Source organism: Cyprinus carpio, chromosome B3 (genome assembly GCF_018340385.1).
Source record: "Cyprinus carpio isolate SPL01 chromosome B3, ASM1834038v1, whole genome shotgun sequence".
Classification (NCBI taxonomy): Eukaryota; Metazoa; Chordata; class Actinopteri; order Cypriniformes; family Cyprinidae; genus Cyprinus; species Cyprinus carpio.
Window position 1 is genome coordinate 10674495 of NC_056599.1, and position 6018 is coordinate 10680512.

The window sequence follows — 6018 nt, forward strand, 5'->3', positions numbered from 1 at the left end:
AAATTTAAACCATGGAAATTAACTAGGCAGGAAAACGGAGACACAAAACTAAACCAAAACAGATCATACATGTGAGAGTTTGCCTCCTCCCGGGATTGGCGTGACCAACAGCGGAGGGAGGGTGGGGGTTCGGGAGGCGGGCGTGAGGCAGGTGAGGGGCAGGCATTCAGAAAGGGGTATAGTTTAATGGGCCAGGAGGGAGTAGATGGAGGGAGGAGCCAGGGAGCAGCCTGGAGCAGGAGGAGCCAGGTGGAGATCCAGAGGCCAGGATAGTGGCCAACAGTGGAGGCGATGGCGAAAGGAGCCATGGTGGAGGTAGGGCCAACAACACCAGGGGGCTGACTGGCGGAGATGATGCCAATGGAGTAGCAGCCCAGGATGGAGCAGACCAGCCGCAGAACCAGGGTGACACCGAGGATCCGGAGGGCCAAGGTGGAGCAGAATGCTCAGGATACCGAGGTGGCAGCGGGGCTCCAGAAGATCGTGGTGGAGCCGGAGCAACTGAGGATGGAGGCAGAGCCAGAGGGAAGGAGGATCCTGACAGAGTCAGAGGGATGGAGTGACGAGGCGAAGCCAGAGGAGTGGAGTCCCGAGGCAGCGGATGGTTGACGACTGACCAAGGTGGAGCCAGAGGGATGAGGGAGCTCAGTGGAGCTGGTGGGATGATGGGCCACGGTGGAGATGAGGGAGATAGCAGCCAAGGCGGAGACGAAGGGCCAAGGTGGAGTCCAGGACTCAAAGGCTGGAAGCGGAGACAGGGGATCTTCCCAGCAGGGCGGAGCTGGAGATTGGAAGTCCCGAAGCAGATCAGAGCGCCCAGATGGTGCTGACCAAGGGTGAGCCGAGGGGACTGACAGGCACCAGTGGAGATGGAGCTGAGGAACTGGCTGATTTAAGAGGAGGTGGGGGAGGGAGGCTGGGAGGGAACACAGGAGGATTTGAGCTGGGCGGAACCAGTGGAGACACAGGAGATTCAGGGCTGGGTGTAGCAAGCAGAGACACAGGAGAACTGGGAATCTTGATCCTATTCCCACTCACCTCCTTCAAGCGATTTCCTCTTCAGTAATACCTTCACTTACTCACATTATCAACACCTCTCTTCACTCTGGTACAGTTCCCTCAGCATTTAAGCAAGCTTGGGTAAGCCCACTGCTTAAGAAACCATCTCTAAATCCAGCACTTCTAGAAAACTACAGACCGGTATCCCTTCTTCCATTCATTGCAAAGACACTTGAGCGAGTTGTGTTCAACCAACTCTCTATTTTTCTTGTACTTGTACAGAACAACCTCCTGGACAGCAACCAATCTGGCTTCAAAAGCGGCCACTCAACTGAGGCTGCCCTGCTCTCGGTTACTGAAGCCCTGCGACTGGCAAAAGCAGCTTCCAAATCCTCAGTACTCATCTTGCTGGATCTGTTGTCACGGTGTCTGTTCTGTGTCTCCCTGGGTGGCCACTAGAGGTCTCACTTCCCCTGATTGTCACCTTCTTCAGAACTACATTTCCCACTAGCCTTATCTGTTCATCACTGTTCATTGTGTTCAGCTGTCACCACTTACCTTGTTTGCACCTGTCTATAAATACCCTGGTTGTTTCTGTCATTGTTACGGAGTCCTTGTTGAATGTCACCATGCGCTTTACCTGGTTCCCTGGTGGATGTTCGTGTTTCATGTTTTGGACTGTTTATGTTTGGTTTTGACCCCTGCCTGGACTGTTTATGATTTTGGATTGCCCTAATAAAACATACTGCATTTGGATCTACCTGTCTGTGTGCGTTACGTGACATCTGTCTGCTGCCTTTGACACAGTTACTCACCAGATTCTACTGTCCACCCTCAGAAATATGGGCATCTCTGGAACCACATTCCTGTGGTTCAAGTCCTACCTCTCAGATAGATCCTTCAGGGTGTCTTGGAGGGGTGAAGTTTCTAAGTCACAACTTCTTGCTACTGGGGTTCCTCAAGGCTCAGTCCTTGGACCACTTCTCTTCTCCATCTACATGATGTCACTAGGATCTGTCAATCAGAAGCATGGCTTTTCCTATCACTGCTATGCTGATGAAACTCAACTCTACTTCTCATTTCAACCAGATGATCCGACGGTAGCTGCTTGCATTGCAGCCTGTCTGAGTGACATTTCAAGTTGGATGAATGACCATCACCTTCAGCTCAACCTTACTAAGACAGAACTGCTGGTGGTTCCAGCTAACCCATCATTAAATCACAACTACTCTATACAGCTGGGTTCGTCAACCATAACTCCTTTCAGGACATCCAGAAACCTAGGAGTTGTGATGGATCATCAGTTAAGCTTCACAGACGATATTGCTACAATGACCTGCAGATTTGCCCTATACAACATAAGGAAGATTAGACCCTTCCTGTCAGAGCAAGCCACCCAACTTCTTGTCCAAGCTCTTGTTCTCTCCAGACTGGACTATTGTAATGCTCTCCTAGCAGGCCTTCCTGCATGTACTATCAAGCCTCTACAACTGATAAAGAATGCAGCAGCGAGGGTTGTCTTCAATGAGCCAAAAAAAGCTCACGTTACTCCTCTCATCATCAGGTTACACTGGCTACCACTAGCCGCTTGCATCAAATTCATGGTACTGATGCTTGCTTACAAGATGACCACTGGCATGGAACCAATATACCTAAACTCATTAGTTCAAACTTAACTAGTGAGTATAGGTATATTGGTGGAATTGGCTGGTGGAATGACCTCCAAATCTCAATTCGAACATCCGAGTCTTTACTCATTTTCAAAAAACATCTAAAGACTCATCTTTTTCGCCAGCACTTACCTTCTCTTTTCTTGTCTGAGACTTGTCATGGCACTTGTATACTGTTGTTGTTCTCTCATTGGTCTGATTGCTTTTATTGTTCTCATTTGTAAGTCGCTTTGGATAAAAGCATCTGCTAAATGATTAAATGTAAATGTAAATGGAATTACCTCCCAAACCAGTATATTAAGTCCATTTGAAAAATGTCCATTAGTACCTCCATATGATTCCCAGAAACAAGTCCCATCTCAGTCGCAGGAGTGTGGGCGGGGCTTTCCTTCAAGCCCTCGATCTCCACCAGTATTCCCATGATACACGGTGTTGCCGGGTCACACACCTGGTCAGTCCTAGCTCAAGGGCGATGATAGGCTCAGTAGCAGTGATGTGTGCTTGCTCATTAATCACAACAGGTTCGGGCTTTGCAGCTGTGATGGACTCTGACATTTGCTCCATGCAGCGGGATGACGGCTGGCTGGTCTCTGGTTCGAGAGTGGGGCTGGAGATATCCTCCTAAGCAGGGCAGACGGTAAATGGTGATCCGTTAATCTGGCTGGTGATGTTGAATATGCTGAGCGAGCGGTCCGGGAAGTGTGTAAGGCACTCCAGATCTAAAAAATCCCTTGTATGGTCCTCCAGCGAATGGTCCTGTTGCTCCAGGCAAAGGAGTTGAATGGCTGGGATATCCATTCTGGGAGAGGGGTAAAACAAAACAAAAATATTTTTATTAATTTACATTATTTGATGTTTTTATGTTATTGCTGAACAGCCTAATGTTGTGTTAATAATAATGTTTAAGTCTGACTAGTTCGTGCACTTATCTGTAACTATCAGAATAAATGTATCATCTCCACAGATAAAGATAAAGATGTTTAAGACCATTGTGATTGTATTTCTTGATTAACTTAATTGACATGTAAAACTACATATAATTCCTTAACACATCATGCAAAGTAGGAACATCACTAGATACGAATAATCAGCTTGCACTTATGCACCTTTTGAACTTAAGCAGAATCTTTAATGCATCATTAAATGCCAGATTTTTCATTTTAGCTTTACTAACTACACCATAAATGTGGTATATAAAATGAAGTACAGTAAACTTTAAAAAGTGCTATTTTGCATCAGCAGTGCACATGTAAAATTATTTTTTATTTTTGTTTTCTTCGTGTACAAAAAGTATTCTCGTCGCTTCATAATGTTACGGTTGAACCACTGATGGCAGATGGACTATTCTGACAATGCTTTTCATACTTTCCTGGACCTTGACACTGTTATTTATTTGGCTGTCTATGGGACAAGCCTACTGGTTTTCATCCAAAATATCTTAAATTGTGTTCCAAAGACGAACAAAGCTTTTACAGGTTTGGAACGACATGAGGGTAAGTGATTAATGACAAAATTTTCATTTTTGGGTGGAGTAACCCTTTAACTTCTGCCTCCTAACCCACACACTCCAATGGCAAGCGTAAAACTCCATGGGTGACAGAATGGGGGGAAAAAAAAACTTGGGGGAAACCAGGCTCACTCGTGGGGTCACAACAGACCTTATACCTGTTTTATGAAGTGAAACATCAGGGACTGCACACATAGACATCAAAGGGGGTTTGAGCACCTGCCTTTTTTCTTCCTCCAGAGAAAGTGCCCTTTTGTGGTGTCTTTATATATATAGGGGAAATGTCATACGGGAAATGTCGAGACTATCGAGTTCTGACGCCCCTCCGCGCAGGCGCAGCACAGCTGTGTACTGATCGGCACATGCACATTACAGACAGGCAGAGAGCTGGTGAAGTGAAACCCTCCCTCCCTTTCCAGTTGTTTGTATTGGTGTGGAGGTGAGTGGTGATGAACAAAAGACTAAACTACCTGTGCCTCGAATTTACAGCTAATTACCCAAAAGACAAAGGCAATTATACAGTAGTTAATTTGTCTTGCTAACATCCATGACTCATGATAGCTACATGATTCAGTTCAATGCATGATTTAGTTTATCAAAATGCATGTAGAATGATCACAACAATCAAGATATGAGGGAAAAAAATTAATATATTTATATAATTTCATATAATTAATCAGTATCACAGGAAGACTGACGTTTTTCCACCAAAAAGCAGCATGATTAAACATGTGATATTGATTTTATACAGCAGTTTAATAAACAAGAATTTTATATAAAGATACTCACGTTTTAGACACAATATTGATTATTTTTGCTCTATTTCGCCAACAAATATAATATTTGCATCTCTAAGCAACATGACGGTGTTTCGTTCCTGAATGAAGCAAGCGTTTAAATGATTCGGTTCAGTCGCAATGACTCACTTATTAACAGTGACTTGCTTCCACCAACTGGCAGTTTTTATTTCACATATAAAGTGTTTTTCATTAAAAAAAATAATAATAATAATAATAATAATTACAAATATCAGTATTCAAGGTAAAATGTGTAAATATCAAAACAATATGAATGCATTGTAACTGCAGGTTAAATACATTCATGTTCTGTTTTAAATGGTGTGTAAATGGATCTAAATGCCCCTTTTAATGCATCTTCTGTGTTTTCTCTGCATTGCATGATGGATTTTGTCAATATTGATTTCATATGCTTGCTAACAGCCCAAATGACTTATTATTCTAATTGACTGATTCAATTTAAGAATTTGACTGAAAGGATGATGCACACTTTAGAAATGGCTTTATAAAGGTAAAAATGCCCACAAAAGGTAAAAATATCTATTTAAACTTATTGGAAAATATTAATTTCTATCACTGCTGTGAACTGATCACCACACAGAATATGAAGAATATAAAAACTTTCAGTCAGCTTTCCATGGCAGTTCTTAAGATATCAGCACAATAACACACTCAGCAAAATATAACAATTATTGTTATTGATTAAATCCTTGAAATTCTAATTTTTTTAATAATTTAATAATTTGATAACTTTGATAATAAAGCCTAATGATGTATTCATCGTCATTTTGACAACATTCAAGGAGTATACAGATTTAAAGTTACAAATACATTCTTATTATGTTCCACTCTAATTGCTAAAGTCCACCTCTAATCTAATCACTTTTATCAGTGGATCATACTTCTAATGCTATAAAATGGTCACAGCCCCTGGTATTCTGCCACACACTGTTCCCATACATAAATCTGTTGTAGATTCTCCCACACCATAAAACAATCGTCATTCACAGAATAAAGTTTGTCTAAATCTTGTTTTAATAAAAAA